Source organism: Narcine bancroftii, chromosome 1 (assembly GCF_036971445.1).
Source record: "Narcine bancroftii isolate sNarBan1 chromosome 1, sNarBan1.hap1, whole genome shotgun sequence".
Lineage (NCBI taxonomy): Eukaryota > Metazoa > Chordata > Chondrichthyes > Torpediniformes > Narcinidae > Narcine > Narcine bancroftii.
This window is the reverse complement of record NC_091469.1, coordinates 93,816,336-93,827,756: the sequence shown is the minus strand read 5'-3', so window position 1 is coordinate 93,827,756 and position 11,421 is coordinate 93,816,336. Positions and strand designations below refer to the sequence as shown.

General features: G+C 38.5%; 1 protein-coding gene across 4 annotated transcripts in view; it reads left to right on the top strand.

The window, feature by feature from the left end:
* Positions 1 to 5,604: 5,604 nt before the first annotated feature.
* Positions 5,605 to 11,421, top strand: part of brinp1 (bone morphogenetic protein/retinoic acid inducible neural-specific 1) — a 578,248-nt gene continuing 572,431 nt past the window's right edge. For all 4 annotated transcript variants that reach the window (XR_011356129.1, XM_069932740.1, XM_069932734.1 and 1 more), the window contains exon 1: positions 5,605 to 5,844. The gene's annotated coding sequence lies outside the window, so the exon portion shown is untranslated. The remainder of the gene's footprint in view (positions 5,845 to 11,421) is intronic.

The following is an 11,421-nucleotide window of genomic DNA, read 5'->3' as shown; positions in this document are numbered from 1 at the left end:
GAACAACTGAATGCTATAAAAATCCTGATTGAGTGATAAATATAATTTAACAGTATTGAGTCAAGTACACTTTGAAAGATTCACACCTGCATGTCTGCAGGGTGCCTAGTGAACTACAGGGGTTTGCAGAGAAACTGCAAGGCTGACGGAAACATTGCCTGAACGAATCAATTTTCAGTGACTTGAAGATGTGCTTTATTTTTCAAATGGGTTATTTTCTCAGTGTTCTTCCCCAACCCCATTCCACTTTCCCTTGTCCTCAGAATTCCACTCCATCATGGTGGAACTCCACTCTACAATTCCTAGACTGTCACCTGCACTAACTCTGACCCTTGCCATTCCATTGACCAATGTCTAGTGATCTTGCAACTGACCCTGAACTGAGTTATACTCCCATATTCACATCTCTTTCCCCTTGCTCCTTCCATTTTCACTCACAATGATCCAAGACAAAGCAACAAGAGAAAGGCCTTTGAAAGAAGTAGAGTTTGTTAAGTGTGTTCAGGAAAGTTTTCTTAATCAGTATGTAGAAGAACCAACTCAAGACAGGGCAGTATTGGGTCTCCTATTAGGGAAAAAGATAGGTCAGGTGAAAGAGGTTTGTGTTGGGGAACACTTTGGGTCTAGTAATCACAATACTATTAGTTTTAGGCTAGTAATGGAAAAGAATAGAGGTGGGCCAAAGACTGAGATTCTTTGCAAGAAAGGAAATTTCAAGGGGATGAGAAAAGATTTGGAGGATGTGGATTGGGTTAAGATATTTTCAGGGAAGAATGCAGCTGATAAATGGAGGATATGCAAAGGAGAAGTTCTGAGAGCACAGAATTGGTATGTCCCCATGAGGATTAAAAGAAAGGTTAGAAACTGTAGGGAGCCTTGGTTTTCAAAAGATACTGGGAACTTGGTTGGGAGGAAGAGGGAATGTGTACAACAGGTATAAACAACAAGGAAGGGATGAACTGCATGAGGAATACAATGAGTGTAAACAAGATCTTAAGGAGGAAATTAAAATGGCTAAAAGGAGATTGTGATAGTACAGATTCTATCACCAATGTGTATATGTACAGATTGTAGTGTAGGATGACTGTGATCGCCTGAGAGTGTAGCCATACCTACTGGCAGGTCTTAAAGGATTGCTCCTAGCCAGACCAGGTCATTTTGGACTGGTCAACCTACATGAGATATGCTCCAGTCTTTTAGTTAATAAAAGCATTGGTTTGGATCAACAAGTCTTTGGTTCTTTTGACGGGATCTACAGAGATATGAAGCTGCTTTGGCAGAAAAAGTGAAAATAAATCCAAAGGGTTTCTAAACGTACATTAAAAGTAAAAGAATAGTGAAGTATAAAATTGGACCCCTTGAAGATGAGGCTAAACTCCTTGAGAAGGCAGAGGAGGTGGGTGAAATTTTAAATGATTTTCTTTCTTCAGTATTCACTTAGGAAAAGAATATTGAGCCAGATGAAGTGAAGACATATGGTAGGGAGCTCATGGATAATATAAGCATTAATGAGGAGGCCGTGTTGGCTGTATTGAAAAAGATTAAAGTGGATAAATTTCTAGGTCCTGCCAAAATATTACCTAGGACCCTGAGGGAGGTTTTGAACAAATAGTGGGGGCATTGACAGAAATATTTATAATGTCACTGGCCACGGGGGAAGTGCCGGAAGACTGGAGGGTGACTCATGTGGTTCCGCTATTCAAAAAAGGATCTAAAAATAGATCTGGAAATTATAGGCATTTAAGTCTGATGTCAGTGGTGGGTAAATTCATGGAAAGTGTTCTTAGAGATGGTATATACAACTATTTGGAAAAACAGGGGTTGATTCAGAGTAGTCAGTATCGTTTTGAGCATGGTACAAACCTTATACAGTTTTTTCGAGGATGTTACTAAAAAGGTTGATGAGAGGAAGTTGGTGGATGTTGTCTATTTGGACCAGTAAGGCTTTTGATAAGGTTCCCCATAAGAGGTTAGTAAGGAAGGTGGAAGCATTAGATATTAATGATGAGGTAGTGAAATTGATTCAACAATGGTTAGATGGGAGATGCCAGAGTGTATGGTGGAAAATTGTTTGTCAAATTTGGAGGCCAGTGTCAAGTGGAGTGCCTCAGGGATCGGTATTAGGTCCACTGCTGTTTGTCATATATATTAACGATCTAGATAATAGGGTGGAAAATTGGATTAGTAAATTTACAGATGATACAAATGTTGGTGATGTTGTGGACAGTGAGGAAGATTATCAAAGCTTATAGAGTGATATAGGACAGTTAGAAGAGTGGGCTGAAATATGGCAGATGGAACTTAATATTGATAAATGTGAGGTGCAAGGACTGATCAAAATAAGACATACACATTGAATGGTAGACAATTGAGGAGTGTAATGGAACAAAGGGGTTTATGAGCCATGGTACATAATTCTCTGAAAGTTGAATCACATGTGGATAAGGTGGTGAAGAAGGCATTTAGTATGTTGGCTTCATAAATCAGAGTATAGAACACAGGAGTTGGAATGTTATGTTGAAATTGTATAAAGCATTGGTGAGGCCAAATTTGGAATAGTGTGTGTAGATTTGGACACCAAATTACAAGAAGGATATAAACAGTATAGCGAGAGTGCAGAGGAGGTTTACGAGAATATTGCCAGGGTTTCAGAGCTTGAGTTATATGGAACAGTTAAGCAGGCTGGGTCTTTATTCTCTGGAGTGTAGAAGGTTGAATGGTGATTTGTTAGAGGTATTCAAAATTATAAGGGGGACAGATTGAGTCAATGTGGATAGGCTTTTTCCACTGAGAGTGGGGCAATTTAAACAAGAGGGCATGGATTGAGAGTAAAAGGGGAAAAGTTTAAGGGAAACAGAAGGAGTAATTTCTTCACACAGAGGGTGATGAGGATATGGAATTAACTTCTGGCAGTGGTGGTAGAAGCAAGATCAATGTTAGTATTCATAGATGGGTTGGATAGGTATATGACGGGAGATGTGTGTAGGGTTATGGGTCAAATGCAGGTCAGTGGGACGAGGTGGGAGAAGATGTTCAGCATGGACTAGTAGGGCCAAACTGGCCTTTTTCTGTGCTGTAAATGCTTATATGTGTGTATGGAAAGCACAAAATGTGAAAGTCTCTTTCCATCACTCATTACATCTTGGGACTAGTCTGTTGTAGAATTTCATAGCCAGCTAACTACCAACAAAACAGGTATTGTTTTCTCTAAATATTAATGCCTTAGTTCAGCTCATTGGGTGATTCACAATTTCTGTTCAATGTTTGTCATTAATGCCAGAACTAAGATCCAGGTTGCCATAAATCATGTCAAACCAAAAGCTGTAACTTTAATTTCATTATCTGTGGGACTGATCATATCTAGAAGAGACATTGCTCTAAATCTAACAGTATTACCATTTTATTTTTGAGTTCCACCAGTGGCAGTGCTGTCGTTACACACAATTCTATCATTCAATTAACACACACAGGTAGTCCCTGACTTACAACCTATATGACTTACGATGGGAAAAAAAGGAACTATAAATTTTTTTAAATCAAGAAAAAATATATGTAAATATAAAATTATGCATTTGGGGTAAAAGTAAGGGCTTATCTATGGAAAATAGCACCTATGGCAGGGGTAGCCAACCTCTTGTGAGAGCTGGCCTTAGTGGCTGCCATATTGTTTTTGAAGAACGGTAAAACGGATTTGATTTACTTCCATTTCGAGATGCGACCCATTGATCAAAACCGAACACTGTCATAAGTTGGGGATTACCTGTATCTCTCTTCTTCCTGTCTTTTATCATAGTTTGCACCTTGACAGAGCTACGGGTTCTAATCCGGCATGCTGACATATTGAGATTTTGGTCAAATTCTGAATTTGAGGGGTACTAATTGCCTTCAGAGAATTAAACCTCACCATAAATCAATCCTTATGGATATACAAATACAAGAATTCAAATGGGAAATTGGATCAAACTTTGAATACAGATCAGTATGTATGGAGATTAAAGTATACAAGTTCATAATGTTAAAAGGAATGTTGACTTGCACCATCTTGGTAGAAAATTGCATGCAGGAAAAGTGATGGAGAGAATGTACATTCACTCTGAAGTAAGAGGAAATACTTGGGGCAAATTTTGCCTGCGTTTGCATCAATTCACAGAAAAACATGGAGACTAATTTGTAATTGATAGCATGCAATTTGGACGATCAGTTCAGTTTAATTTGACCAAGCAGTAATTTGCCTCACTCACTTACTCTAATGCAAACTTAAAGGAAATTGATATACAGTCCAACCCCTGTATCCGGAATTCAAACAAACAGCAGCCTCAAGCAACTGGCAAAAAAATGTCGAGAAAAATAAATTCAAAAATTAATAAGAATAAAATATTAGCTGAAAAATACAAAAGTTTAATATTGTAAAAGTAACTGTTCTCTAGAGTAACACATAAATCTTTGGTGAACTTGGGAGTAAATATTCAATCAGCAGAGAGCTTCGGTCGTGCTTTGTTAATAGCAGCTGTTTGAATAAAGTTGTGTGAAACAGCAATGGCGTCGCCAGGCTGAAGAGCTGGTTGATGCCGCTCACTGTTGGTGAGACTCTCTTAAAGTGTCTCCATGTTCCTGCTTAGTAAGTCACTCCAGTCAGAGGCTTTAACTGTAAACTTGGGGGAGGGGGGTTAGTTGTCTATAATGTTATTGTTTGATTTTCGTGTGGCTCCGTGGAGGATTGGAACCTGCAGATACAGCGATGGTTAAATGTTTTCAAAGAATGTGATTGAAAATAAAGTAAAATACTTTAAGGTTTATATACTGTAATCAAGCAAGTGAAGTATGTTCAATGTAAGTACAATAGTATTTTTGTCTTTTGTCTTTTTAACTGTTTATTCTTAATGCAGGTGAATTAGTTAGGCATTGTAAGAGTACATCCTTGGGTCGTAGGTTTTATATCGGAGTGGCCATCTCAAGCAACCAGAACATTTACTTATCCAGCATCTACCAATCCCTATCGGTGTCAGATACCACAGGTTTTACTGTACCCAGTATTGTGCATTGACTTCAATGAATCAAGTTCAAGGAAGAATGCAGAAGTTGTTTGATAATGGGTTAGATCTTCCATTGGAAGTTTTATGCCCTTAAAAGAGTGGATGTTTAGGACTCTGGAACATGGACTGCTCAGTTGCCTGCCAGCTCTGAGGTGCGTATGTTCTGCTGGTGGACTTCTTGAAGGAGTCCAACAGTGCAAGAGAGACATGCTCAGATTTCCCAGCTCCCAAGCTGAGATATCTATCCTCTGAGCATACAGCAGATGAGATCAGGATGAATGCAATGAGGGCCATTGAAATGCATTTTGGGAAACATTTCTCAAAGTAATTAAATAACAGATTTTTTAGCAGCATAATTAATGCAACAGTTAGCACAATGTTTTTACAGTGCCAGAGACCTAGGTGTTATACACAGTGGAAACTTGGGTCTATTTTATGCTGGAGCATGAACACTGCAAGACTGTAAGAGCCGCATCACACTTGATTGGTGAGCATGCTCAGTGAGTCACACTGTAAGAGTCACATCACACTGAGTGGTGAGCATGCTCAGTGTGACAGTGTTATCACACAGCCTGACCAGTACTGATGTAAGTAAAAGTTTCTGCTGTAAACTTACAAGCTTCTCTGAGTGTTTATTAGGACCTCCAATGGTACAACCGAGGACATAACATGGGATTGACAGAAACCCACATCATATAGGAAAAAAAAATCCCTATAAACCAAAATAAACATGAAGGGAAGGAAACAAGGAAAAAAAACACCATTACCTGACTACCAGTGCTGGAGGAGAACATGACTGGCAGGCTGAGATGTGAGTAAATGTTTGTGCTAAACTTACAAGCTTCTCTGAGTGTTTATTAAGACCTCCAATGGTACAATGGAGAACATAACACTAGGATCAAATCAGGTGCTGTCTGTAAGGAGTTTGTCATGTCTTCACCTAGTTTTCACTAGGTGTTCCAGTTTTACTCACCCTTCAAAGTGGTTATAGGTTGATTGGTGTATTTGGAGGTGGGCATGGGCTCATGGGCTGGAAGGGCCTGTTACTGTCAAATATTATTTGATTTAATTCAGTTATTTAAAAAAAATTATATGAATGTGTGATTTTGTGTTTCATAACTTGTAGGGTTATGGGCAAGGGAATGGGTAGGTGGAACTAGTGAAGTTTCACATAAGTCGCTGTAATCCCAGCATTGTATATGATATCATGTATGTACTCTGACAATAAATCTGAAATCTTCTCTCTCCATAGACGCTGTCTGATCTCTTGAGTATTTCCAACATTTTATACATTTTTAATGTTCTTCTGTCACTACCTCCACAATTGAATTACATTGTTTTCCATTGAAAAATTCCACTTCTCCAGAACCACGAAAGATCTTACTGCACATTGCTTTTGCTTGAGCTGAATAATTCTCCTCTTGCATTCATAACTTGCAAAGATCTAATGGGATTGACAGAAAAGGGGATATTTTCTCTCGCTGAATTCACAGTGTCAGGATGCAGGGTAAAGCATTTAGAACTGAGATGAAGAGGAAGTGGCTCACACAAAGGAATGGTGGAGATTAGGATATGGAAGTCAATTTGATGAAAATATTTCAGAAGTCATATATATAAGATAACAAGGCATATCAATGCTATAATGGAATGAGGGTGTGGTGTAACCTTGGAATAAAACAATAACATTAGTTTAATTATTCTTGTGCTGGATTTGGAGAGATCTACAAGTTAGTGCTATCTTTCCATTGCCTTATGGTTCCTGTTTAGATTGACCAGAACTCAGAACATTGAAAGATAGAGATTACTGTTACCCAATGGACTACGAGTTTCATTCCATTTCAAGCATATGAACATCAATTTCCCTTTGCTTCATTTGACTATATGCTGTGTTGGTGCATTGCTAGTTACTGATGAATTTTAGTATCAATATCTGCTTTTGACAAGAATTGGCTTCAAAGATTTGGGAAGCGTTTCACTCTTTCCAGAGTCTTGCAAAGCATCATAAATATCACCAGTTAATGTAGTGTGGTGGATGCTGTAAATGTTAAAACCTTGTGTTTTTATAGTAATTTTATAATTATCCCTTTAAGAAAGATTGTTGTTTGTAGTATTACCATAGTTACTATCACATCATATTTCATAATATTGGGGATATGGAGAGCTTGCGTTGAGTCTTCTAAGCATCAAACTATTTTTCTTTGAATTCATCTTATTTCATTTTAATTTATTTTATTTCATTCTAATCATCTTAATTTTGGTTTAATTGTTTGAAGAAAAATACCATCAATATACAGTATGCTTTATTTACTCAAATTATGATGATGCAAAGTTACACAAAATGTTTAATCATTAACAACGAATTAAAGCTACTTATAGCTGAAAATATGAAATTTGGTTTATTGGAGTGATAAGATAGTAATTTGGAATATCATCGTTTCTGTGAAGATAACATGTTTTGACATTGGGAAATGCGGGAGTTTGGAAAGTGTCATCTACATTATTTATTCAAAGAAAAGTATGCAAGTTGTGAACTTTGTTTGGAAGAAAGCTGAAGAACTCAATTTGTTAAAAGCATTTAAGCTTTAAAGAAAGCCAAAGAAGATTCAAGAAGCCAGAGGCCTTTGTTAGAGCAAGTTTGTCTGTGATTGTGCAGTTCAAATCGAACCAAGTGGCCTTGGAAATGAGATAAGATAGAACCAAAGCCATTGCTACAAGCCATTAGCAGGAAACCCAGAAGAAATGTTTTGAGAAACTGTCAGTTTGTGAAGAGCAGAGACTTCAGCAAAATAAATTCTCTTAAAGGGACCATGCAAGATACAAATTTGTTTAGAGTTTCAGTTCCCAGGCCAAAGCGAGAAGAATCCAAGATGGAGAAGACCTTGAGCAAACAGTTCATTTCAGAGGTGTCTGGTCGTGAGTTGAGCTAGCAAAGCAGACTACCAATACTTGGCAGGAGATTGAGCCAGCCACCAGGGAAGAAGCAGCTTCAACTACAAAGCAAGAAGAGGACTACGATAAGGCACTGCAGACCTCATTCACTGACTTAGAGCTTAGCGGAACTGGAACAGTTTGCAAGGCCCTGCTGGTGCTGAAGATAAAGACTCAATCAGCAGTATCTGAATGTTCAGATGTGAATCCTGATGATAGTATTTCCAAGGTGATGAATATAGGAAGATCTTCAAAGTCTTCAAAGGTATCTAGAGCAAGTACAGCTTTGCATGCTTCAAGCATGCAAATGTGAATAGATAGCAAAAAAAAGTGCTCTAGAAGATATGGAAGCTCCTGGATCTGCTGGAGAGGGGCCATCTTACGGAGCCATCTTTGCAGCTCTCTGCCATTGCGCATGAGAAAAATAAACAAAAAGAACCTTTACCCCTCTTAAAAGGCCAGTCCAGCGCTCCAGTTATAGAGGAAGAAGAAGAAGACTTCCTTGGTATGGAAGATAATGCTAATGATTATGCAATCACAGAAGAAGAATTTAATGTTTTTTTTTAAGAAAAAAGATGGATAAAATTGAGACGAAAATTAATAAACTTGCGAATGCAATGGAAAATAATTTTTTTTTTTAACTGGAGAAATACAAGCTAAAATTGATTTAACCATATCAATAAATAATGTTTCACCAAGTGTTGATAAATTAGAAGAAAGTATTCAAGATGACCGTAAAGAAGTTCACCGTTTTGCGGAAAGAACCAATGTTAATGAGGACTCTGTTTCTGATTTGGTTTCTCTACTGGAGAAGGTTGATATTTTGGAAAAATATAGTCGAAGGAATAATCTTACAATTGTTGGAATGTTTGAAGGCAAAGAAGGCCAAGATGTAATTCATCTTTTTTCAAGACTGGACAACAGAAATATTTGGACAAGAAAATGACAAAGAGGGAATTTTGATTGAGAGAGCCCATAGAGCTCTCCAGCCAAAATGGGACTGAATCAGAGATATCGGTCTACATTGACCAGATTTTTAAATTATCAAGACTGAGAGAAGATAGCTCGTTTGACATTGACAAGAGCTAAAGAAAATGAACCTTTGAACTAAGAGGATGATAAGATCTTTTTTTATCCAGATTTGGGTCAAGCTCTTTTGAAGAGGAAGAAAGAGTTTAATCTGGTTAAGAAGGCTTTATATGATAAAGGTCACGAATTTTCTGCGATACCCAGCGACATTAAAAATATTCATGCCAGATCAGCAGAATGCCTTCTTCTCGAATTATATTCAGGCTAAAGATTTTGTTAAAGATCTACCCAAGTCTTGATTACCACAAAAGGACTTGTTGAAATGATTTATTAAATAAATGGGGACTATGTTCTCCTCTTTCTATAATGAATTTTCCTCTTCCCCTTGGAGTTGGGGGTTGTGTTTGTTAGCTTCTGACGACTACACGTGTTTTCATGATTTGACCACAACCCGTAAAATGGTAGTGGTAATGTTGATTTTGGGGAGGGAGTGATTTGTTATTGTTGCTTTTTCTTTTGTTAGCCTAACACTTATTTTAATAATGTTTGTACTTTGAATAAATTCAATGTTTTTGGATTGCAGATGATGGAACCTCAGACTAATTTAATTAATGGGAATTCCTTCTGGACAGGAATGTATGATAAAATTTTGAAAAATAATGGGTAAAGAGGTTATGATATTTAGTTTTAATATTAATGGAATTAATGGATCCATAGAAAAAGTTTTTATCATATATATAAAAAAAAGGAGTAGAAATTGTTTTTTTTTACTAGACCCACTTAAATGAAAGTGAGCATTCAAAATTGAAGAGATTGGGTAGGTCAGGTAGCTTTCTCTACATTTAAATCTAAAGCTAGGGGAGTGGTAATTTTATTTTAAAAATTACCAGTTAAAATTCAAAATGTAATTACTGACCTGGCGGGATGGTATCTTATTGTAAATTGTCAAATATTTTCTGAAGAATAGACTTTATAGAATGTTTATGCACTCAATTTTGATGATCAGAGATTTATACAGGATACTTTTTTAAAATTTAGTGAATGTACATGAAAATGTTTTGGTGGATGGTGATTTTAATTATTGTTTAGAATCTGTATTGGATAAATCTTCAAGAAATATAGTGAAATCAAAGGTGGCTAAAACATTGTTATCTTTAATGAAAATTTTAATTTAATTAATAAATGGAGATGGCTGCGTCCTAAGGTTTGGGATTACCCTTTTCATTTTAGTAGGTTCGATACATATTTTAGAATTGATTTTTTTTGCTTTCTGCTCAAAATTAATCAGAGTGATTGCTATGAATTATTCTTCTTTGGCTTGGCTTCGCGGACGAAGATTTATGGAGGAGGTAAAAAGTCCACGTCAGCTGCAGGCTCGTTTGTGGCTGACAAGTCCGATGCGGGACAGGCAGACACGATTGCAGCGGTTGCAAGGGAAAATTGGTTGGTTGGGGTTGGGTGTTGGGTTTTTCCTCCTTTGCCTTTTGTCAGTGAGGTGGGCTCTGTGGTCTTCTTCAAAGGAGGTTGCTGCCCGCCAAACTGTGAGGCGCCAAGATGCACGGTTTGAGGCGTTATCAGCCCACTGGCGGTGGTCAATGTGGCAGGCACCAAGAGATTTCTTTAGCCAGTCCTTGTACCTTTTCTTTGGTGCACCTCTGTCACGGTGGCCAGTGGAGAGCTCGCCATATAACACGATCTTGGGAAGGCGATGGTCCTCCATTCTGGAGACGTGACCCACCCAGCGCAGCTGGATCTTCAGCAGCGTGGACTCGATGCTGTCGACCTCTGCCATCTCGAGTACTTCGACGTTAGGGATGAAAGCGCTCCAATGGATGTTGAGGATGGAGCGGAGACAACGCTGGTGGAAGCGTTCTAGGAGCCGTAGGTGGTGCCGGTAGAGGACCCATGATTTGGAGCCGAACAGGAGTGTGGGTATGACAACGGCTCTGTATACGCTTATCTTTGTGAGGTTTTTCAGTTGGTTGTTTTTCCAGACTCTTTTATGTAATCTTCCAAAGGCGCTATTTGCCTTGGCGAGTCTGTTGTCTATCTCATTGTCGATCCTTGCATCTGATGAAATGGTGCAGCCGAGATAGGTAAACTGGTTGACCGTTTTGAGTTTTGTGTGCCCGATGGAGATGTGGGGGGGCTGGTACTCATGGTGGGGAGCTGGCTGATGGAGGACCTCAGTTTTCTTCAGGCTGACTTCCAGGCCAAACATTTTGGCAGTTTCCGCAAAGCAGGACGTCAAGCGCTGAAGAGCTGGCTCTGAATGGGCAACTAAAGCGGCATCATCTGCAAAGAGTAGTTCACGGACAAGTTTCTCTTGTGTCTTGGTGTGAGCTTGCAGGCGCCTCAGATTGAAGAGACTGCCATCCGTGCGGTACCGGATGTAAACAGCGTCTTCATTGTTGGGGTCTTTCATGGCTTG